Consider the following 24,107-nt stretch of genomic DNA (forward strand, 5'->3'; position numbering starts at 1 on the left):
TGTAACAGCAACGAAGGGTCCTGTGGCACCTTATAGACTAACAGAAAAGTTTTGAGCATGAGGTTTCATGAGCACAGACTTACACAGACAGATGCATCTGATGAAGTGAGTCTGTGCTCACGGAAGCTCATGCTCAAAACTTTTCTGTTAGTCTATAAGGTGCCACAGGACCCTTCGTTGCTGTTACAGACAGCCAAGAGACCAGCCGGAGCTGCCCCTGGCTCAGCTGACAGAAGATGCATCTGTAAATTCACCAAACGTTGGCTTTTTTGTTTTCCTTTTTAAAAACTCCTGGAGATTGCGACTGAACCTCTCCACCAACCCAGGAGGGCTGCTGCGCCGCCGTATTTCCTGCCCCAGAAGTCAGAGGAAGAGAAACAACGCCCCGAGCTCCCTCCCGCAGCGCCGACCCGTTCCGTTCCGGGGGGAGGGGGGGGGCGCTGAGCGCGGGGGGTGGCCCCCGCAGCAGCAGCAGCTCCGAACCCGGCGCTCGCACCCCCGGCTCCACTTCGCCCTGCCCCGCGTTCACACGCGCTCCCAGGAGAACCGAAGCCCTGCCGTCCAAGCGGGAGGCGCGCCGCGCCACGCCGCCCCGTCCCGTTAGGCGCCTTCCGCTCCCCCTCCCCCGGCCCTGCGCAGCCTGCCCCAGGGCACCTTCCCCCAGCGCCCGGCACTCACTGCGGCTCCGCCGGCGCGGGACTCCCCGGCCGCCGCGCCGCGCCGAGGGGCTAGCCCGGGAACGTCGCGCCCGGCATGCTAGCTGCAGGGGCCGCTGCCCGGCGAGCGAGGCCAGAGGCAACGTCCGCCCCGCCCCGCCTCGCCTCGCCTCGCCAGATGTTCCGGCGCCCGCCGCGCCCCGCAGCCTCAGGCCTCTGCTGCACGGCCCGGGGCGGGACCCAGCGTGGGGAACAGCCCGGGGGAACTTTGTTCCGAGCCGCTCGCTCGGCGCCCAGGAGGCCGGCGGATGTGGCGTAATGGACGCCCCGACTGGAGTAAGGGCGTGCGGCTGCAGCCCGCCGGAGCAGGCGGGGAACGCCTCGCAACCCCCCGCACACACACACGTGTCCGCTGTGCCTTGCAGCTGAGCGACCGGGCACTGCCTGGGTCACACCCCCTTCTTCCGATTTGAGCGGATCGCAAGCAGTGGGGCAGACACCCCCCTCCCCAGCTCATTGCCTAGTCAGTAACGTTGTAAGTCTTTAGGGCGAGGTCTAGGGGGCCGGGACCTGCCGGCCAAAGGGTTGCGCAAGGCATTGGAATATCTCCTGCCAGCACTTCTATCGGGAGAGGCTTTCCCGGCCACGTGGAGCCAAATCCTGGGGAAACGCTCTCTGTCGACGTCTCCCGTCTTCCTCGTGGAACGAGGATAACTGGGATGTCGGCAGAGGGCTCCCCCAGCAACAGACCTCTGTCGGGAGAAGCCTGGACTCTAGACATAGCCCAAGGCCGTACAGGACTGCTTGTTTTTTGTGAAGGGGTTACCCCTCTGAGCTAGGGTTACTCACACCCCTGCGAGGTAGCGTATCTGTGTCAGTATCTAGCCACTCACCTTGCATTAATGAGTTACAGTTGATCTAGTACATTAATGCAACATGAGTGGGTAGATACTGACACAGATAAACTCCCTCCCAGGTGTGTCCTTGTTTTTGAAAGGTCAAATATGGTAACCCTACTCTGAGACTGCTTCTGTTCGTGAGAGAGAAAATCTGAAGTGGGTCTTACCCACAGAAGCTCGCTATGTAATAAATAAATGGGTTAGTCTTTAAAGTGCTACAGGACTTCATTTTTGGGGAGGAAAAGCTGCAGACAAAGGGTGCTGCTATGGTGCTTTTGGAGAAGAACTCTATGGAAGCACCAAAGAAATGTATCTCAGAGGGGATATGAAATAACTTCGCTAGTGTCTACACAAAGCAACCACTCTGTCAAATATCAGAGGGGTAGCCATGTTAGTCTGGATCTGTAGCAGCAACGAAGTGTCCTGTGGCACCTTATAGACTAACAGAAAAGTTTAGAGCATGAGCTTTCATGAGTTAACTCACTTCTTCAGATGACACTCTGTCAAAATAATTTCAAAATAGCAGTTGGCTTATTTTTGAATTGGTAAACCTCATTCCCTCAGGGATAGCACCTATTTTGAAATAGAGGCTGTGTAGACAGGAAATAAAATGTATTTTGAAATGAGCTTCTGTGTACCAATGGGTCTATTTCGAAAGAGGCTCTATTGTGTGTAGACGCTCTATTTCGAAATAGCTGAGGGATATTTCGAAATGCATTTTGTGTGTAGCAATGTTATTGTGAAATAAGCTATTTGAAAAAATTTCTTCCAGAATAGTTTCTTTGAAATAATGCGGCTATGTAGACATACCTGGAGTTTCACCAAGAGTCTCTGAGGGGTAGCCATGGTAGTCTGTAGCTTCATAAAACACAAGCAGTCCTGTAGCACCCTACAGACAAACACTTATTTAGTAGGTAATGAACTTTTGTGGGTAAGACCCATTTCTTCCATAACAAAGATGTTACCTCACCCATCCGTGCTCTTTAATAGGGCAAGGGATACTGCTCAGTGTGTACATCATACCATTTTCAGCAGCTGTTAGTAAGTGGGGTCTTTAGATTAAAATCTATGTCCATGACAGAAGGGTTCTGATTTAAAATAAAATTCCCTGGCTAGCATTTGTCCCACCTGCTTCAAGAGTTATTTGTAGGAGGTTGTAAAAAATCACAAGCATAATTAGAGAAACTTTGTCCACCCCAGGGGCTTGTCTGCATACTTAATTCAGTCTAATTCTTGATCTTCCCCCGCACCCCTCCACTAACTGATTTGCTCACCTTGATTATCCTTTTCTGATTTGTCCTCCTTGCTTACTGTTTTTGGTTCTCTGTGCCTTAAATATTGAGTCTGTTCTGGTCTGGCTATGGTCTGAAGAAGTGGGTGTGTCCCACGAAAGCTCACCTAATAAACTATTTTGCTAGTCTTTAAAGTGCTACTTGACTGCTTTTTGTTTTCTCCACCCCAGTGTGTTTAATACCATTTTCCATGATGGCAATAGGTTATTGTGCTGGGCAGACTTCTGAAGACAAGGTATATGGCACCCTGGAAGCACATCTGAGTAACTTAATTCCAAAATGCCAATTAACTAACTTTTCAGGCTATAAAGCTCCTTTAGAGACAGTATATTCTATCTCAGGCTGTGTCTACACTACAGTTCTGTTTCGAAAGAACGACTTTCAAAAAAGAACATCAAAATGTGGCCTTTCGAAATGGAGAGTCCACACACACCAGCAGGGACCGAAGGTTCAGTCCATTCTCTCGAAAGGCCTCCAGCACAATTTTGAAAGAGAGCACCCACACAGACCAGGGCACTCTTTTGAAAGAGCACGGGCAGGAGTGCCATGGGCAGGGTCACGTGGCAGACGAGCCCTTCTGGGGCCACTGCCTGCCATCCCCTTAAATGCCCCCCCCACGTGCCTTGGCTTGCACAGGCTGAGGGCCAGCAACCCTGTCCCCAGGCAGAAAGAGAGACAGACAGACATTGGAGGAGGCATATGGGGCCCCCATGGACCCCAAGCAGCACCCCTCCTCCATTGCAGCCATGGCCATGGTCCCGGCCGCCCTGCTGCAGCAGCTCTGGGTGGCCACCACAATAGCCACCCTCCTGGATGCCATCCTCAGGGCACAACGTCCCCAGCCAGTCCCCTGGGTTATCCACCACCTGTGGAGTTTCCCCATAAGCAGTGACTGGTGGGACCAGCTGGTGCTGGAGGACTGGGGCAATGACCGGTGGCTACAGAACTTCAGGATGACCAAGGGGACATTCCTGGAGCTATACCACTGGCTCACTCCAGTCCTCCAGCACCGAGACACACACCTGAGTCCAGCACTCCCCCTGCACAAAAGGGTGGCCATCGTTCTGTGGAAGCTGGCCACCCCAGACAGTTACCAATCCATTGGCCACCAGTTCAGGGTGGGCAAAGCCACCATTGGGGCCATCCTCATCGAGGTAAGTGGTGCCCAGCTCACACCTAGACTGCATGCAGGAGATAGGGGGCAGCCTTGCGATGGGCACTGTCAGGAGAACGGCAGGCGCCCCAGGGACAGGGACAGGGACAGGCGGGCACCCTGGAGACGGGCGGGGATGGGGACGGGCATGGGCAGGCAATCCACACCCCACCCCACGCTCACGAGTGCACCTATCTGTGCCCTGCAGGTCATCCAAGCGATCAACAACGTGCTCCTGAGGCAGCTGGTTCATGTCAGGGACCTGGACAACACCATCTGGGGATTCCAGGAGCTGGGCTTCCCCAACTGCTTCGGGGCCCTGGATGGCACCCACATCGCCTTCAAGGCCCTGGAGCACAGCCACAGGGCTTATGTGAATCACAAGGGCCACCACTCGGTGGTCCTGCAGGCCCTGGTTGACGCCAACGACCTGTTCCAGGACATCTGCGTGGGCTGGTCTGGCCGCACACAAGATGCGAGGGTCTTCCGGAACTCAGGGCTGGGACGTCATATGGCCGAGGGGACCTTCAACCCCCAGCGGGAGCTCCCCATCGGCGACACTATGATGCCGCCCTGCATCCTGGCCAATGTGGCCTACCTGCTGCAGGCCTGGCTGATGCGGCCATACACCAAGCACACCCAGCCGAGCCAGGACCTTTTCAATGAGTGGCTGAACCAGTCCCAGAACACCATGGAGTGGGTGTTTGGCTGCCTCAAGGGGCGTTTTCGATGTCTCTACACCAGGCTGGAGGTGGGCCTCCCCAGCATCCTGGTGGTGGTTGGGACCTGCTGCACCCTCCATAACCTGGCGGAGGAGAAACACAAGCCCTATATGCAGGGGTGGGCTGCCAAGGTGGGGTGCACTTATGAATAGCCCCGTGCCACCAGGCCCAGCAGGACAGGGTGCATGTATGGGAGGCCCTGTGCCAGGCCTTTGAGTGGGGTCCACAGTGACCCCCCGACCCTGCATACTCCCTCCCCACTTGCACACTGCACACACATGCACACCCACCAGCACACATGCACGGGGGACACAGGGTAAACCATAAAAATAATCTATTTACTCACAGAACTGTGCCCCTCATTTCCTTGGGGGAACTATTTACAGGTGGGGTGGAGGGTGAACAGAGAGCCAGGGTGGGAGGCCTCACTCCTCCACAGGGCTCAATGACTGGGATCCCCATCACCCGCGCCTGCCCCTCCCTTTCTGTGTCCGGGGGCCCCACTGGGGCTGGGCCAGGGTCAGCAGCACAGGGAGGCAGGGGCGCGGCTTGGGACGGTCCCCACGCCTGTGCCAGGCTCAGCACCGGGGGGGGGCGGGGGGTCAGGGGCTCAGCCTCCACCTGGCTAGTAGGGTGTGGGCCAGGTGGACGAGGCTGGCCGGGGGGAGGTGGGGAGGGAGCACGGCCTTGAGGTCGGCCTCCTCGGGGGAAGGCATTTTGGGGGAGGCAGGGGGATGGGGGTTATTGGTGGGGGGGAAAAACACAGGGAAGGAGGGGAGAAAAGAGAATGCACGGGTGATGGGGGCATGGGGGACGGTGCGGGGCAATGGGAGGCGTGAGTGCAGGAGTGACCCACGATGGAGCGGCAGCAGGGGCCAGGTGGCTGACCACAGCCTGGGCAAGGTCATCATGGTTGGATGCCACCCGGTCCCATGCCTTCCGCTCCATGGCAAGCCACTCCCACACGACGCCCGTCAGCTCCCTCAGGGTGGCCGTGTGGGCCATGTCCCCTGCTCCCTCCTCCCTGGCCTGGTGGCACCAATGGAGGGACTGGCAGTGGCTGTCCCCGTCTGGGGCCTGGGCCACTCCCCTTCGCCCTCGGTCATCAGGCTCCCCGGGCCCGTCATGGGGCTGGTCCGGCTGCCTCCTGTTGGAGGAACGGGCCATTAGTCCCAGTGAGGGACCCCTTGAATCCCTCATCCCTCCCAACCCATCCCGGGGGCCCTGCATGGACTGCATCCAGGGTTCCCCATCTGGGTTGAGAGAGCACTAGCTCCCCTCTGCCCTCCTCTGTCCCTCCACGGCCTGGCGGCCCATGGTGCTGTTCAGTGCACATGGTGCTGGATGCCACTCGTCAGCCCTCTGAGGCCGGGGTGGCCTGCCTGTGTCCTGGACTGATATCCCTGTGGGTGGGCTATGGCCGCCCTGGGTGGGACTGCGTGCCCCCTCCCCTGGCCCTGCGGCTACCGGTGTGCTCAGTACATACCTGTGGGGCCCTCCAGGAACTCGGGCGAGGTGCGGTCAGAGGGGGCCAGGCTGGATGGGCCGGACGGGACGTCAATGATGAGGGCCCCCTCGCTCGAGCCCTCATCATTGCTGCTGGCTGGGATCCAGAGGGGACGCCTGTGGGTGGTGGTGGTCCAGGGCAGTCCTCCCCCTCGGTCCCAGTCTCCTCCAGCTCAGTCGTGGGCTCAGCAATGTCCAGGAACACGGCCGGGGGTCCCACCTCCTTGGGCCCAAGGAGGCGGTCCCGTTCTTTGAAGTAGGGGCAGTTGGTGGGCGCTGCCCCGACCGCCCAGCCGTGTCCCAAGCCCTGCAGTAGCCCTGCCGGAGCTCCACCGGAGCTCCATGACCTTTCACCTCACCTGGTCCAGGATCTGGGGGTGGTGAACCCAGCCAGTGAGGCCCTGGAATGCGCAGCATTCCAGTGCTGGACCCCCGTCTGCTGCAGGACGTCCTTGTCTTCCCACAGGGCGAGGTCCTGCAGCTCAGCGTTGGTCCAGGAGGGGGCCCGATGCCTGGGATGCTGGCTCCCCTCCTGGGAGGACTTCCCCCCGTCCCCGGATGGCCCCTGGCATGCGCAGGAGTCCCGGCTGGTGGTCATGGTGCTGGTGGAGCTGAGGCTTTCGCCCAGGGCTTTGTGGCTGGCAGGGGGCTGAACAGCAGCGTGGGCTCCCTGCTGCCTGCACACTCTCAGCTTCCAGCCTGAGGGCTTCTAGGTGCCTGTGTCCTGAAACGTGGGCAGACGCTGGAACCATAGAGCTCTGTTTGTGCTGTGAGCGGCACCACTGCCTGCCAGCTGATTGCGGCCATGGAAGACCCGCTTTTTAAAAAAAGTGGGCCGTGGAACGTCTACACTCGCTCTCTTTTGAAATAATCTTTCGAAGGAGGGCACTTTTCCCATCCTGGGAACAGAGGACCAACTTTGAAAGAATGGAAGAGTTCTTTTGAAGTTAATTTCGAAAGAGTGCCGTGTCAATGTAGATGCTCCGCGGGTTCTTTCGAAAGAACTTGGTCTTTCGATCTGAATTTTGAATGTACTTGCTAGTGTAGACGCACCCTTATTGACAAGTAAGAGCACTCTGGTCTACTGGGCTGCGTGCAGGCTTAAGATCCTGTGCCACTGAATTCTTATTCCATCTCCGACACTGACTCCCTCTATAGCCTTAGGCAACTCAGTTAACTCAAGGTCATTTCCCCATGTGTACAGTGGAGATGATATGTTTCTCGCAAAGTGTTTTGCAAGTATTAAGTTTCTAAAAAGCTTAGAAAATGTAAAGCATGAGACATAATTACCACAACAACTCCATACCTGCTGATGTACCTGTGAGTAGCTAGTATATTGTACGCTTATCTCAATTGGCCAAGCACATGCAGTATTTCAGTCCCCATCTTCAGTCCTCAAGGGTGTTGTGCTGTTTGAATGGCTTTACAATTAAAAGCTGTCCAAACTAATCAGAGGTACATGCAAATTAATGTTAATTTAAAAAGGCCTTCACCCAAGGAAGGGATTGACCAGATCATTTTGCTAGTCTAAAGCAATGCACAATTCATTTATTTTAAAAATGCTGATAGAAACAATCTACATTTTTATCCTTGTATAACTTCAATAGTTCTCTGGGTCCTTTCATAGAGCTGTGTACACTGATGTACCAAACCTGATAGATGTGCCTTTAAGTAAGAAGTAATATTGACACTGATATCAAGTAAATCCCTGAATGTTTGCCTGACTACTGAAGCTGCTTTTATTTCTCTAAATATTCATAGAGTCTCAGATTCTGAGAGGTGCAAAGACTGTATGTGATGAGAGCAGGGAGCCTTCTTAATTAAAAGCAATCATTAGACTGTTGTAAAGAAGTCTGGTGGTAGGAATATAGATTAAGAATCAACTTCCCTTCTGCACTTAGTTCTAGGGAGATGGAGAATTGTGGCTTTAGGTTACAGATTTATGTGACATTGCCACAAAGATTCTCTAACTCTTGCTAATGTCCTCCACAAATAATCTATACTTCTCCATATCTGTATACAGTGGAAGAATTCTTCTTATCTCCCACCACTGTGGAAAAATTTTATTTTTAAATCTCCCAGCACAAGTGTCAGAGCCATAAAAGAGTCTTACCACTTTTATTTGCATTGTCGATGTTATAAAACTCCCAACTCTTTTGTATTCACACTGCCAGTTTTAGTCAGGGCAAAAGGTTGGGGTTGATCTGGCTAAATATTACAAGCTGCGTCTACACGTGCACGCTACTTCTAAGTAGCGGCACCAACTTCGAAATAGCGCCCGTCGCGTCTACACGCGTCGGGCGCTATTTCGAAGTTAACTTCGACGTTAGGCGGCGAGACGTCGAAGTCGCTAACCTCATGAGGAGATAGGAATAGCGCCCTACTTCGACGTTCAACGTCGAAGTAGGGACCGTGTAGACGATCCGCGTCCCGCAACGTCGAAATTGCTGGGTCCTCCATGGCGGCCATCAGCTGGGGGGTTGAGAGATGCTCTCTCTCCAGCCCCTGCGGGGCTCTATGGTCACCGTGGGCAGCAGCCCTTAGCCCAGGGCTTCTGGCTGCTTCTGCGGCAGCTGGGGATCTATGCTGCAGGCACAGGGTCTGCAGCCAGTTGTCAGCTCTGTGGATCTTGTGTTGTTTAGTGCAACTGTGTCTGGGAGGGGCCCTTTAAGGGAGCGGCTGGCTGTTGAGTCCGCCCTGTGACCCTGTCTGCAGCTGTGCCTGGCATCCCTATTTCGATGTGTGCTACTTTGACGTGTAGACGTTCCCTCGCTGCGCCTATTTCGATGTTGGGCTGAGCAACGTCGAAGTTGAACATCGACGTTGCCGGCCCTGGAGGACGTGTAGACGTTAGACTATTTCGATGTTGGCTGCACGTGTAGACGTAGCCACAAAGAATAACAGGAAGCATGTGACTCATCCAGGTGTGTGCCTTGATTTTCATCCTCAGACTGACTTGTGGATAAGAACTTTTTTCCTCCTCAACTGAAAAGCCTGTAGGAGAAGGGTATTCAGCTGAGTAAGAGAAAAGTTGCTCCTTCTCCCATTCCCTTCTAACAAATATATTTTATTTCCATCATAAATCGAATCTTGTGAGAATTCTTTCCTCTTAAACTCTTAAGTGAATCTGCTAAAAGTTACTCTCTTTCCTGCTGGCCTTTCCCTTGGAACCAGTACACAGGACTTACCAGCCTTTAGTCTTGTGCACACAACATATGATCTTCCTGATCCTGTTCTGATCATCAGCAAGTTGCTAACTAAGGACCAGCCTAAAATTCTAGGAGTTGACAGTTGGGCTTTTCAACTGTAAATTCAGTGAGGAGAGAGAAAGCCAGGGGAACTAACTCCCATCCAGATAGCATTAGTGCCAGGATTTTTCCCAATGTCTGTATTTTTGGCTCTTTAACATGTTCCAATTCCCAAGAAGTCAGCTGAAAAAAACAAATGAATGAGAGCAGTAAGGTCAGGCAACTATAAAAGGAAACATTTCAAAAGTTGCTGCTGGCAGCTGAACAGAACTACACCCTTATCCTAGGGATTACCAGGAATAGGAATTAGCAGCTTCCTGATAAGTAACACTTATACATCTGGGCAGCCAACTGTATTTGACTGACACAGCAAAAAGGAAGAATTTAAAATGGTAGATAAAGCACTGGGCAATTAATGAAGGGGATGCAGTAAAGCCATTTGGCTGAGATCACCCACAGTATTGGTTTAATGTCTGGTATATGCAATTTATATTTCCTCAGATTAATTTAGCCCTATTTTACATACTTGGAAATGAAGTGGAATTTGTTAAAGTTGATCTTTAACCCTAGATTTTATGAAGTCGAGGTTGAGTGTCCTGACCAGCTCAGGAAGTCAATTTACTGTGTCCCCCACAAAGTTGTCTGAATCTGATTGTGGTAGCAGCGCATTGTGGGCACCTAACCCACAGTTCCTGCAACCCCATTGCATTTTGGGATTTAGTGCCAGTGTCCTATGGGGAAAAAAAATCACCACAAGTGGTTCTGGGTTTCTGATGACAACATCCCAGAATGCACTTCCCTCCTTTCTGGGTGGGAAAAATGGGATTTTCACACAGTTTTTGTCCTGACTGCCAGCCGCCATTACAGGCACTGACATGGATCCCGATACGTTTCAAAGTTTGATGCAGTGTTTTGTGCTCGGTTCCCACACTGCAATGCAGAATCTTCTGAACATAAATGCCCCTGCAGTATGAACTCATTGTTTCCAGGGCCATTGACGGACACGAATCTCTGAAGAGAACAACTGCAGTTTCTGGCAGCGCTGGAGTCATTGGACAGCACAGACCGGAGGTTCTGGAGCCACAAAACCCGCACAGAGTGGTGGGATCGTGCCATTTTGCAGTCATGGGGTGACCAGCAGTGGCTGCAAAACTTCCTTGTGCTTAAGGCTACTTTCAAGGAATTTTGTGAAGTGCTGTCTCCTGCCCTGAAGTGCAGTGATACCAGAATGAGACCATCTTTGACAATTGAGAAGCGCACGTCAATTGCTCTTTGGAAGTTTGCGAGGCCAGACAGCTACCAGTCGGTGGGCACCTTGGACTGGGCAAATCTATGATAGGGGCTGTTGTCATACAGGCAGCCAAGACAATCAACAGGCTTCTCCTGCAGAAGACAGTGACTCTGGGGAATGTGCAGGAGAGAGTGGACGGATTTGCTGCCATGTGGTTCCCTAACTGCAGTGGGGCCATAGATGGAACACACATCCCCAACCTGGCACTGGACCACCAGCCCTCAGAGTACATTAACTGCAAGGGGTACTTCTCTGTGGTGTGGCAGGTGCTAGTGGATCGCAAAAGTCATTTCCCCAGCATCAACGTGGGGTGATCAGGAAGGGTGCATGTCGTGTGAATCTTTAGGAATTCTGGTCTGTTTAGAAGGCTCCAGAATGGTACTTTCCTCCCAGCCCAGACAGGGGCTGGAGGTACCTGGCTCTGGGGAAGGAGAAGGGCATTCAGTTGGGAGGTGGGCTGCGGGACCTTGGCTTTAGGGTGGGGGAGGGGAAAATGTGGCAAATGTGCAAGGACAACCACCACAAGTCTGGTGATCCTTGATGTGCTGTTGGATGCCACTGCCCTAAGGGGCCATTCATGGCTCCCACCACTGCCACTCTCTTCTGGCTCCCTGCTGCGATGCTGAAAGAGGACTCAGTTTGATTGGTTTAATGGCTGGCAGGAGGGATCCGGACATTAAACCAATTAAACTGAGTCCTACTCTTTCAGTGCAGCAGGGCACTGGGAGCTTCCCCTGCCACGCCGTATGTGGCAGAGAGGGGGCTGCACAGCTAAGTGGGAAGGTGAATGAATCCTGGGTTTTGGGGGTAGAGGGGGTTCAGCGGTAGGGTGGTTTGAAGCTGTGGGGGGCGGCTAAGCTGCTGGGAGGTGGTTCAGGCCCTGTCAGGGGTGCAGTTAAGCTGCCAGAGGGTGGTTAAGCCATGGGAAGGGGCAGCTCGGGCCCTGCTGGGGCAGGGTTAAGCTGCTGGGGTGGTGGCTTGGGCCTCACGTGGGGTGGTGTTAAGCCGCTATGGGGAAGTTAGGCTTTGGGGCAGGGGGAGGGGATTTGGGGCTTTAGTTCTGCTCCTTTTTTTTCTGGAAAAAAAGCACTGTGAAGGAGGTTACCATATACTGAACTTGTCAATTTGATTTCATTCTGTCTGATTCTGGAACAAGAACCACAGTACACTTCTCTCCTTAGTTAAGTTCCAATTACCATTCATTATGAGAATAGGCTACAGACTCCATCCTGCTAGGGAGAGTAGAAGGGTCATTTAATTTAATAGACACTTCCTATTTATCACATCCATGATCCTAATTACCTGACATCAGAAGCCCTTTCCCGAAGCAGGAGGATGTTAGTGACCCTTCCTCATCTATCGTGGGTGCAGCATATATTCAGCTGTGACATCAGTACAATACGGTTCCCCTGCGCTGCTTTGGGGAAAATTCAGTGCCTCTTTAGTGGTAGCACCTTGGATATGACCAGTGCCAAACTGCGGCCTGCTCCAAAAACACGCAGAGCAGCACCAATTAAATACTATTTTGCACTGTGGTTTGTCATGGTAAGTTTTACATGTATATTGCAAAATCACAGATAACTCCTGGCCAATTTGAAAAACTGGGGAATTTTGTTTATGCTCCAAGGAAACCTCCAGTTTGTCACAGATGTTCGTTAAGCTTTGCATCAGCACTTGGGTGGTAACCCTGAGCTGCTGCCTGTGCCACAACCTCCCGAGTGCCATTTATTTCAGTGATTAATTTTTTATGAATTTGCACAAAGCTGCAAACAACAAAAAAGGGTAACCAACGTACAGCTTGTATACATTAGGAAACACTGCACATCTCACCGGCTACCCCATGAAATGATGCAACTTTAAAACTTGGTGAAACTGGAAAACCAAAAACAAAACCAGCCAATAATACACAAACATAACATGTTAAGGGGAGCAATAATAATGAAAGAGACACATACAAATAGATAAACCTGTGAAGGAGATCGGAGGGGAGGGTAGAGAATCAGTAGGAAGAGGGAGAAGAACAGAAAAGTCAGAGGGCAGAGAAATCTGGCATTATTTGAGCTATCTCAGCAAATGTTTACAGAAAGGGGGTTCGAATGTCTTTACCCTCCACCCCATAGGCTAGTCTTTCTTTTGCTGCTATATCAGATAGGTCCAAATGGCAAAAACCGATTCTGGGTATAAGCCAACTCCTGCCACAGAGCGATCAGGTTGGGAGGTGCACTCCCAGGTGCAGTATGCACATATCCAATTAATCTCCTGTCCCCACATGTCCTGGGCAATAGAAAAAATCTGTCCTCCTCATGCCACATACTTTTAAAATACTGGTCTTCTGAAACTGAGCCACCTAATTCAGCCCTATCTTTACGGTGCTAGCTCTAACTTCTGCTCTCATTTTTTTACCCTTTTGTCAGGGCTGCCTCCCCACTCTGGCACTCCAAGTGCAGAAAGTTGGTCCTGCAAAAACCTTGAAAAGACTTTGCCTCTACAGGCTCTGCTTTAAAAAAGCTCCCCCGGGTTACAGATTCCCTGACCCTGGGGTGGGTAATCACTGCCACCACCCAAGTGAAGAAAAGCCCACTTTTACCCAGCCAGACATACTTGGGACGTCTCCCTGTGGGGTAACCCCCATGTTTGTAGCCCTTCCTTAGGATAAAATTTGGAAGCAAAGAGCTGTAATCTGATAGTTGACTTTTCAGTATAAGACATGAATATACACAGACCCTTCACTAGGACATAGGAATCAAATCATTGCCTTAAAAAAGCAATTGATTGACAAAACGAGGAAAAAACACTTAATATCCTCCAGTTGCAGCACAGATAATTACTTCCCTGGGATTCAGTTTAGAAATTACGGAGTACAAGGGAAAAAACTAAACCCAGCCTGAGAGTTCACCAGTTCCAAAATAACCATAATTTGATCATGTCTAACTAAACTTTTCCTTTCTATTACATTTCTATGGCTGATTTTGAGACAGCCAGGAGATTTACTGGATTCATTCCAGCTGCTTAGGAGCAATCATTTCTCTCTGTCTCCTCTGCAACAGCCACGCAAAGACCCCTCAGACTGCAGTTGTTCTTAGTTTAAGGCTCTCTCTTCCTCCCATTGGCTTACCTGGCAGCCCCCTGCAGAGAGCCCTCTGTTAACCCTTTACAAGCATTCATTCATGATCCCTTTTCACCTAATATTTATCACCTTTTACACACACAGCTGTTAAAAGAACATTGAGGTTGCAAAGGTGGCAACTGCAACCTTGTCTCAGACCCTTCCTGCATATGCAGGGTGATTACATACAACTTGCCACAGGTCCCGTGCCTCTTTCAACACACAGGATGGGTTGTGCTCTGAGAATGAATTGGCATTGCATAGGGAAGAAGGTTATTGTTTGTAGAACTCGTTGTAACTATTGGGCCTGCACATTTTACCACTGTTGTATGCTCAAATGCAGGGAGTGAAAGGTCTTAAACTATTAGAATAACCTACATTTTTTGCATACTTGGAAATGAACCATGAAAAATCAGTTGGGTTGTTTTCAATAAATTAATATGACAAACAAGTGTTAAGAGAACCCTACAAAATGGGAATTAGTCCAGACAAAAAAGTGCTGCTGATATGACTAAAGTCATGCTTGGTAAAAATAGAAGACATGGATGTGATAATTGTACTCTAAGTTCCAGGGACAGTAGTGCCTTCCAAAAAGCTTGGGGGGCAGCCCTACGCCCACCCTTTAGGGTTGCCCCATGCCCTGAAACCCCCAACGGAGGGCCATATGGGGAGGGGTGGTGCAGGGCCTGGGACATGACTTGGCAATGTCTTACAGCAAAATCTTATAACTTTACGTACAACGTTTCCACACATTCTACCCAAAAATAATGATCAGCAAATGATGAGATTCCAAATGATACCTCATAAGGCACATTTTATATGTGATTTAACCATATTCACCTAGGGAGAACATAGCAGTGGCACTGGAATGGGGCAGAGGGCTGGGGCACCAACAGCATGGTCCTCCCACTCTTTGAAAGCCCTTTCCACTCTGCACCAAGGTGGACCACACCCTCTTTCCTTCCTGCTCCAGTGCATTACTCCCCAGCCAAGCCAGCAGCTGGTGGAGCCCAGCGGGGGAGCTGTTGTGTGTCCGGCTTTTAGATTTAAGAGGAGCCGTAGACACCAGGGATAAACACTATTTTAGCCTTTGTTGATATCCAAAACGGCACAGGCGAGTAATGCAGAGTTATGTAAATCTATTTCAATATAGAGGATAAGTGACGAGCAAATTTACAACTGTTTTTTGTGAATCATACACAGTTCTACCATTAGCAAACATACAAGTGTCAGATGGAAGGTCGTAGCCTCTTTCCTTTCCCCCGCATAGAGACGTCCAGAATGCAGGTGCCAGTAAGAACGAGTCGCAGCTTCTGGTTACAGTGAATAGGGCAGTGGGTTATCTCATTCAATCCCTTCCAGATGATTATTTCTTTTTAACCTATATTTGTAGTCGACTTTGTTGCTGTAATAACATCTACCAACTAACTACTGATTACGGAAACTATCTATTGTGCATATACCTAGGATACAACTTATCAATTGTGAAACTACTGTACTTAATTGTCAGTTCTACGGCTGCATTTGAAAGTTTCTGCTTATCCAGGTTAGATAGATGTCTATCAAGGAACGTTTAGACACTACTTGGTCCTGCCATTGGGGCAGCGGGCGGGACTCGATGGCCTCTCGAGGTCCCTTTCAGTCCTAGTATTCTATGATTCTATGATCCACAACTGAACTAAGAACAGTCACCCCAATGCCAGTCAATCCCATTGTGTTGTAGGGAAGACAAATGATGATACAAAAGAACTTTTTTTCTGCTTACTTGCACTGGGCTACTCCCCTCATTCTTGACTGAAGATGGATGATGGCACAAATTATTCCTAACGCTGATCATTCCTTCCCTGTCTTCACCCCCGGCCTTTGCCTGTGAGTCAAGCTCCAGACTTTAAAAACAGGACAGGGTGTTTAGTTTAGGTGATAGTTCAGTCACAGATCTTTATGCTGAACAGTGGAATCATGGCAGATATTATTACTGCAGTCAAGATGGGGGTTGCCTAGACTCCAGGGCAACTGTGGGACCTGCATGGAACCTCCACCTCCCTGTGGTGTGGGAACCCTGAGAATAGCGCCCCCCCAGCCCCGTCCTCTGGGTCGAGCACTGTGGCCAGAGGAGAAGTGGTGTCCTCTGGTCCCAACATGGAGCAGCCACAGCCAGGTGAGAAGCACACTCCTCCAGCCCTAGCACAGATCAGCTGAAGTCAGAGGAGGGGCAAGGGGAGGAGAGGAAAGGAGCAGGCTGGAGACAGTGCACTCAGCTTCCCTGTGCTGTGGTGCTGCGGAGCAACTGGAGCAGGAGATGGCAGTGGAATGGATCTGGCTGCTGCTTCACTCCATTTCCCACGTCACTGTGGTTCATCTGGGGGTCCTCACATCTGCTGCCACCCTGTGCCAGCCCGCCCGCAGATAATCCTCCTGGCCGCCCTGGGTCCCATGAGCTCATATCAATATGTGGAACCATCTCATCCATAAGATAGTTGGGTGGCCACTCTGGGGCCTCCCAAAGCATGGAGTCCAGGGTAACAGCCCCAAAACATCCTATGGATGGGATAGCTCTGGTGAGCGTGGCTTGGCTCACCCGCCCCGCCCCCCGCCCACCAGCAGAACACCTCCATGCCAGCCTTCCTTCCGCTGGGCAGACACGACCACCCTGCCTAGGCTCCCCAGCCAGCCCCACGGATGGGTTAGTCCTGGAGGTCATTTTGGGGCTGAGGTGGGTTAAGACTGGGTTGGGGGACAGGTTTGCAGGATGGGGGTAAAGCTTGAGGACAGGGGACAGATTTGGGAGCTGGGGAGGGGAGTAGAACCTGGGAACAGGGTTCCACAAAATTCTTTCAAGTTTAAAAGGGTTCTGTGGCCAAATAAAATTGGGAAACACTGGTCTGGATTCTTAAATGTTGCAAATAGGCATAGATCCATGTACTGATTCACAACAGCTGAAGATCTGGATTAAATTTCAGTGGTTGCATCTGTGAGTGCTCTTTCAATTGGCTTGGTCTATAAAATGATGTAATTGTACAAGATAAAGGGAGGACATAAATAAATAAGAAGGAATAGCAGTGGCTAGACACAGGGAAGGAGGCCAGTCAGAAAGATAGGCAAGTGACATATCTTTCTTATGCCTGTGTAAACAAAGGGTTATTCCACAGAAGCCAACAGCAGTGTGCTGTTGTAGGAGGAGGTTAAGGACTTGATCCTTCCCCACTGAAGTCAGCGGGAACTTTTCCACTGGGAGTTGGAGCAGGGCTGCAGTGAGGCATATCAGGCCTGTTTACTATTTCTAAAGTACTAATCTACAGTGACCTACTTTGAACTTCAACAGGGAGATGGCAGCAATATAATGGTTGCCCAATACATAATTTTGAACACATTTTATTTTCTTCCTCCAGTTTACTTATCAGTTCACACATTCTGCCTGGCAATGAGATGTGCCCATCTTTCTGGACCACATAATCCTTGCAGTACATGATGTGAGTGATCAGGCATGTACACAGATGGGGGCAAAGAGAGGAAATCCTCCCTGTCAGGTCACTCCATGGTCAATTCAGCAAGTCCCCTTGGCCATTACACTGTACCCTCGTAAAGGTGTAATGGTTGGTGGGTCCATCTTTCTCTTGTCCTCACTGCAATCTTGCTGACAATTTGAACAAGACCTGACCGGTATGAACTTTTATCTTAGAAAGTGTCTCGATTGACTATTATAATGCAATACCTTCCATTCAAGAGTTTCTCGGCTATTTCATCAGCCGAGAGCACAAACCACTGACATGACATTTGTGCAATATGTTACAGCATTGCTAATATTTTTGGACAAGCTTGGTGCAAGACACCTCTCCTTTAGTTCATTATCACAGTTCATTGCATAGTCTTCTTTACACCAGCATAAAACTATACTGCCCACACAGCATCATAAGCTATGCTATCTGGTCATCTTTGTCTTCATTTGTGGCTCTGTGATACATCCTTATTGAAATATTATCTTTCTCAACGCTTATGTAAATGTGAAGGAAGAGGTTAATTATTGCTGTGTCCTAATCTGACAAGAGATTAAATGTAGGCCTTGTCCTTATCACTTAAAAAAGTGAATATTTAATCATCAGATCACTAACAGGAGCTATTCTGGAAGGTAGAAAACACAGTGAAGAACAAGTATTTTGGTTAACTAGGCAGCAAACTTGCCAAGAGAGCTGCAGAGCTATTTATTTCAGGGTATACCTCTGGGTAAAACAGAAGTGATTTTCATTCTTTACTTTGTTATATCCCATGAATATTAGTTGCCCAAAGGTAATAAAATGCATCTTTTATAGCAGCAAAAACCAAACCTTGGAGGCAATGCAAATGGCGGTGTGTGCCAGTCGGCAGGAGAAAAGCTTTAGAAGTTGTATACTAGTGCGATTTACACAGCAGAAGAAAGATGAAAAAGAAGACTTAGAGCATGAAAAATAAAGCAGATCCCTCCCACGTCATACACATTTTTTATTACTTCCTCCTATTTGGTTTTCCTTCTACACCCTCCATGAATAAATTACATTTATTTACCAACCTGCAGCTCACACGATGCATTTTCCTCTTCGCTGCATTTAGCTAAAGAGTCACCTGGTTACATCATCCCTTCCTAGAAAAAGAAAGGGAGAGTGGGCAAGCTGCTTGGTGATTCCACGTGGACATTTGCTTTGCACCAAAAGGAGGATAAGGGTGTTAAGACCCAGGGACAGAGATGTGCTGGTATTCTGAGAGCTAAGCATTTCAGTTGAGGTTAAATCTCTTCAGAAAATTCCTGCGTTACCCCTCTCCCTAGAGGCACAACTTGTTCTATAGCCGTGCTTCCATTAGCTCCCACGACATGAAAGGATGCTTAGGGTTTGGGAAAGGACACTAGGGCACTAAGGGTGGCCCCCCCTTTTGCTATCTTATGTCATGCTGCTCCTCAAAGCCTCCGTAAGTCAGTGTTTAAATGCATCAACTTCTGGAGGCTCAGAGGAAGGGGGAATGTGGGAAGAGAGAGCCTGCTACTTTGGCCCCTTTCCCCTCTAACACTTGCAGTTATTAGAGTAAGAACTCCATTTGCTTCAGCCACAGAACACAGTGACCACAGGCTTGGCCTTTCTCTAGAGCGACCATATCTCCCTGTCCCAAATACGGGACAGGGAGATATGGGGGGAGGGGTGACTCCTCCCAGCTCCACCAAGCACCAGGGAGCTGGGAAGGAGGCATCAGATGCCGGCCCACCCAGGGGAAGCAGCAGCTGCAGGCCCTTCCTGGGAGCCCCGGGGAAGCGGCAAGGACATGGCAGCTACCCATACTCCCCCTGCTTTCCCGAGGCTCAGGGAAGTGACTCCTGCCAGCAGCTGCTGGCAGAAAAGGTCAGTGGGGAAGGGCCCAAATATGGGACAATTAGTCCCCTTTAAAAAATAAGCAGAGATGCCATTTTGGCGTCCCAAATACGGGACCATCCCACCTAATATGGGACGGATGGTCACCGTACCTTTCTCCTTCTCCCACCATCACTGTGACCAGGGCAGCAGTTCCCAATCTTTTCCAGCCGGGGACCCATTTTGACAATTCAGGAAGACTTGGTGACCCAAGGCAATTCAAAACCGGGGAGGGGCAGGTGGACAGAATCGTAACTAGCTAAAAGTATTTTAAAAGGCAAAGGGCTCCTGACGTCTTCTAACCTTTCCTGGATACATCAACTTTCTATCCAATTTATTCCAGCAAGCTCTAGCAGTCCCTTCTGCCTAGCCTGTTGCACTTCTGAAAGAATTAATTTGCAGCTCCTGCTGCATTACTACCTGAGTTTCTTCTTCTCGGGTGCCGAGCCATGGCATTGCTGTGCATTTGTGCAAACATATGGTACACTGGGGCTGGAATAAGGTGATGTGGGGCCTAAAATGTACAGGTTTATTCTACTTATTACACTCAGTTCTTCAAACAAATAAATATTTCCCCCTAGCTTTAGTAATTGAAATGTCATGAACGATGTCACTGTAATTCATTTAATTCTCAGTACTCAAGAGGCTCTTCTGTCTCAATGAATCAGACAACTTTTTTCTTTACCCTTAATACACTCCAACAAGAGATGGAAAACATTAAAGAAATTCCCCCACCTCATTATATATCATGCTTTACTCATCTCCGAATTCAAACAGAAATTTTTAGAGCATTTTGAGATGTTCTGGTTTAGCATCTCTCCTCCCCCCACATTTCTCCCAGAGGGAGATGGAGGGACTACCAGTATGGCACCTGTACTCTCCACGCTGTCTGCACGCTTGTACGTATAGGCTGCTTACCTCATGGCAGATCTTTCTGAGATGGGGTTAGAGAACACCAAAGAAGAGTTTTTCAAAGGGCATTCCATTTCCTCTTAAGGATTTCAAGGGGTTGTCCAGGCAGATTACTTCCTACTAAACAAAAATGTATTCTTCACAAGGGAGAAATATGGTCCTTCTTCCTGGTTCCTTATTTGCAGTTCTCAGTTCCTCATTCAAACAGTCAAAGCTTCTTCTTCTTCTTCTTTTCTTTTTAAAGAAAAAAAGCTCCACAATGTAAGATTTAGAAATCTCACCAAAATTAAATTAGATTGAACATTCTTCACACAACGCACAGCCAACCTGTACAATGCATTGCCCGGAGATGTTGTGAAGGCCGAAAGCAGAACAGTGTTCAAAAAAGAACAAGACAAGTTCATGGAGGCTATTAGCTAAGATGTTGAGGGATGCAATCCTGGCTGTCCCAAGCCTCTGACTGCTAGAAGCTGGGCCTGAACAACAGTAGATGGGTCACTTGGTAATTACCTTGTTCTGGTCATTCCCTTTGTGATCAAATACACCCCTGTATTTTCATCCTACACACTACTGTAGTTATGTTTGTGTTAAATACACCTTGGCCCCATCTACACTACCTGCCTTCTTTGAAGAGGGCATGTAAAGGAGCCAGATTGGTGAATAGTAGTGAGGTGCTGTGCTGCATACAAACTGTTTCTGACTTTAATGCCTCATTGCTTGTATTTGTTTAAAATCTCTGCTGTTCACTGGTCTGGATCGTTTACATGTCCCCTTCGATGGAGGGGGCTAGCATAGAGGAGCCCCTTGTGATGTATCATGTGAAAGGTAACTCCTCACTGGTGAAAAATATCTTGTAGGATATTAAAGGCACATGTTCAAATGCACATAGAACCAGGTGGGTAGAACTGGCCAAGCAGGCCTGTTCTTAAAGGGATGTGTGCTAACCTCAATTTGCATATATGTGTTAAAGAAGCCTTAGACAGCAAAGGTGGAGCAAAGAAAGAAGCCACAGAAAATCTTTCTATCTACATTCACAGTTGACAAGAAATAGCATGAAACGTTCTTCTTTCACTGGATTTCATGTTTCTTTCCTGTCATCTGGAAAGAGCTTTATCTACAGGTCAGGCTCAAGGAAAAGCCAATTTCAACAGATGACTAAACTATAAAAATGAGGGGCAAAGACACCCCAAGTTCTTCCACCCATGTCCACCATGGACACCCACTCTCTTCCTACCGATCTCTCTCTTTTCACCTAGGATGGCAAAAGCAACAGCTGTTTGACTATGGGAGTCAGCATTATACTGAAAACATGTGGTAAGAATTCTACTTTGAACCAAATCTAGTTTGAGTTTAGGAAGTATTTTGTCTTTATTTTTCTTTCAACTGTTTCGAACTTTAATGCCTCATTGCTTGTATTCATTTAAAATCTCTGCTGTTAAGTCAGTTCAGTGTTGTGTATCGCTTGGGTAACTCCATTTAAGGCAGTAAGCTCCTCAGAGAGGCACCAGACTTACTATATCTGAACTATGCAGAAGAGGGCTGAGCAGCACAAAACATGTCTTTTTAGTAAAAATACAGGAGTGGGATCATGCTGGGGTCATCCCACAAGTAGGAGCCAAGGCTGCTGGAAGCCAGAGCATGGCAAGTGTTTGCTGATTGGCCACTGGGGTCAGATCTGCAGGACCAGGGCTGTGGCTGTATGCAGACACACAAGCTGTTGTCTAACTTGCTGGCAGGCTGTTTGTGAGTGACTGAAGTTGCAAGCTACCATCAGTGTTCCCTGTAATAAGATGAGCGCTTGGGCGGCCACACAGAAGAGATTCAAGTGCCACTCGGCTGATTAGCGGGGCTCCCACAGCACCCACAGCTGGCAGCATGTGTTTCTATTGGTGGTGTGCATCTGCACATGCCTCAGTGCACGTAACACAATTTATTCCACACATGGGTGGAAGAAACTTGAGGGAACACTCGCTACAACAGCAAAGCATTGCGAGGCACTTCGGGTAGCAATGCAAGTGGTGACGCTTAGGGACCGCACCTCTAGAATATCATAATCTCTGAAACACCTGGCATTGGCCACTGCCAGAAGACAGGATATTGGGTGAGATGGAACATTTGTCTGGCCCAATATGGTCAGCCAGCTCAGGCTCTTGAAAAAGTCATCCACTAAAGCTGTTTCTTGATATAAAATTAGGTTTCTGACTAAACAAATTTTTTTCATGAAGTGTTTGCTTTCTGAAGAAAATGTTGACTTTTTGTCCAAAGACTGACTACCTGAAAGCCAAGAAATTGGCTGATAATTTTGATTTGGAAATGCTTCTATAGCCCCTCATGGCAACTGAAGTTCAGGTGCATCACAGCTCAGTTCTCTTCAATCGGCCCAGCTCCTACATTGTGCTATGTCTCGTATGATGCACCATGGTCAGGTGACTCACAATGCACTGCAGCAACCCAGGAGGAGGGTAGACCATTCTGCACCATGACTGAAGAATAAGCTGGTGTGGGGAAGGGAAAGGGAGAGGATAACTGCATTCTGAGCTCATCCCATGATTCCAGGAGCCTGGACTCCTAGTCATGTGCCTATATTGTCTGGACCTAATTCTACCCTTCTGGCAGCTGCTGGTGGGTGTTCTTGAGCTCAGCAGTACTTAAACAGCCTTTATTGTGGACTGTTGTTCTACTTCTTCAGTGCAAATCGTTAACCTGTTCTGCTCCTAGTTATATGCAGTTTGAGAAGGTGAGAGACATACCTTGGAAAGATACAAGAACAAATAAAGAATCTGAAGAAGAGATAACTAATTACTTGATGCATGATTACAGTGACTAGACAAAAGAGGGTTTGGAAAACATACATATGCTTGGGGCTAATTTGCCAGTAAGTGTCATCAGAATACATGGAGATTCAGAAAATAGTTCTGCAATCTTTGGCATAAGGACAGGAGTAGCTTCAGAGTTTGGAAATTATGAAGGACGTTGTTCAGGCTTAACCATGGGCAAATGTAGTAAGCATCTTGCAGATCAGTAATAGAAAGAGGGCAAAAGAGAAGATAGCTGATGTGGCGGATGTTATACACAATAGTCTACCCAATGTGAAAGGAGAAGTATCAGTGTATTTCAAATAGTAGTGGGATGTTTTGCATGATTATTTCAGAGGTATTTGTTTCTCCTGATTGTTAATGCAATCCTGGTAGAAGTTGCGTTTGGTTCTTCCTTCCTCCCCAAGTTACTTTTTGAAAAATAGTATTGCATTTTATTTCACTAAAGTTCCCAGCTGTTAGTGCAATAGTCAGTTTGACTTTTTTTTTTTTAATTCTCTCATCCCTGGAAGATGTTTGCACCCTTAGCCAATATTGTGGTCTCCTCAGACGCCGCATAGTTGGCACTGTGTCAGTTCCAGGATATTTGAGAGACGATAGCTGTGTCTACACGTGCACGCTACTTCGAAGTAGCGGCACTAACTTCGAAATAGCGCCCGTCGCGGCTACACGCGTCGGGCGCTATTTCGAAGTTAACTTCGACGTTAGGCGGCGAGACGTCGAAGTCGCTAACCTCATGAGGGGATCGGCATAGCGCCCTACTTCGACGTTCAACGTCGAAGTAGGGACCGTGTAGACAATCCGTGTCCCGCAACGTCGAAATTGCTGGGTCCTCCATGGCGGCCATCAGCTGGGAGGTTGAGAGATGCTCTCTCTCCAGCCCCTGCGGGGCTCTATGGTCACCGTGGGCAGCAGCCCTTAGCCCAGGGCTTCTGGCTGCTGCTGCGGCAGCTGGGGATCCATGCTGCAGGCACAGGGTCTGCAACCAGTTGTCGGCTCTGTGTATCTTGTGTTGTTTAGTGCAACTGTGTCTGGGAGGGGCCCTTTAAGGGAGCGGCTTGCTGTTGAGTCCGCCCTGTGACCCTGTCTGCAGCTGTGCCTGGCACCCTTATTTCGATGTGTGCTACTTTGGCA

The 24,107-nt window shown here is 49.4% G+C and overlaps 1 protein-coding gene across 4 annotated transcripts in view; it reads right to left on the bottom strand.

The window, feature by feature from the left end:
* ST3GAL6 (ST3 beta-galactoside alpha-2,3-sialyltransferase 6) overlaps positions 1-1,039 on the bottom strand; it is an 87,155-nt gene extending 86,116 nt beyond the window's left edge. For 3 of the 4 annotated variants that reach the window (XM_074999740.1, XM_074999758.1, XM_074999748.1), the window contains exon 1: positions 679-1,039. The gene's annotated coding sequence lies outside the window, so the exon portion shown is untranslated. The remainder of the gene's footprint in view (positions 1-678) is intronic. The other variant, XM_074999767.1, reaches the window with a different exon arrangement.
* Between the last annotated feature and the right edge of the window lie 23,068 nt (positions 1,040-24,107).

Source organism: Carettochelys insculpta, chromosome 1 (assembly GCF_033958435.1).
Source record: "Carettochelys insculpta isolate YL-2023 chromosome 1, ASM3395843v1, whole genome shotgun sequence".
NCBI classification, from domain to species: domain Eukaryota; kingdom Metazoa; phylum Chordata; order Testudines; family Carettochelyidae; genus Carettochelys; species Carettochelys insculpta.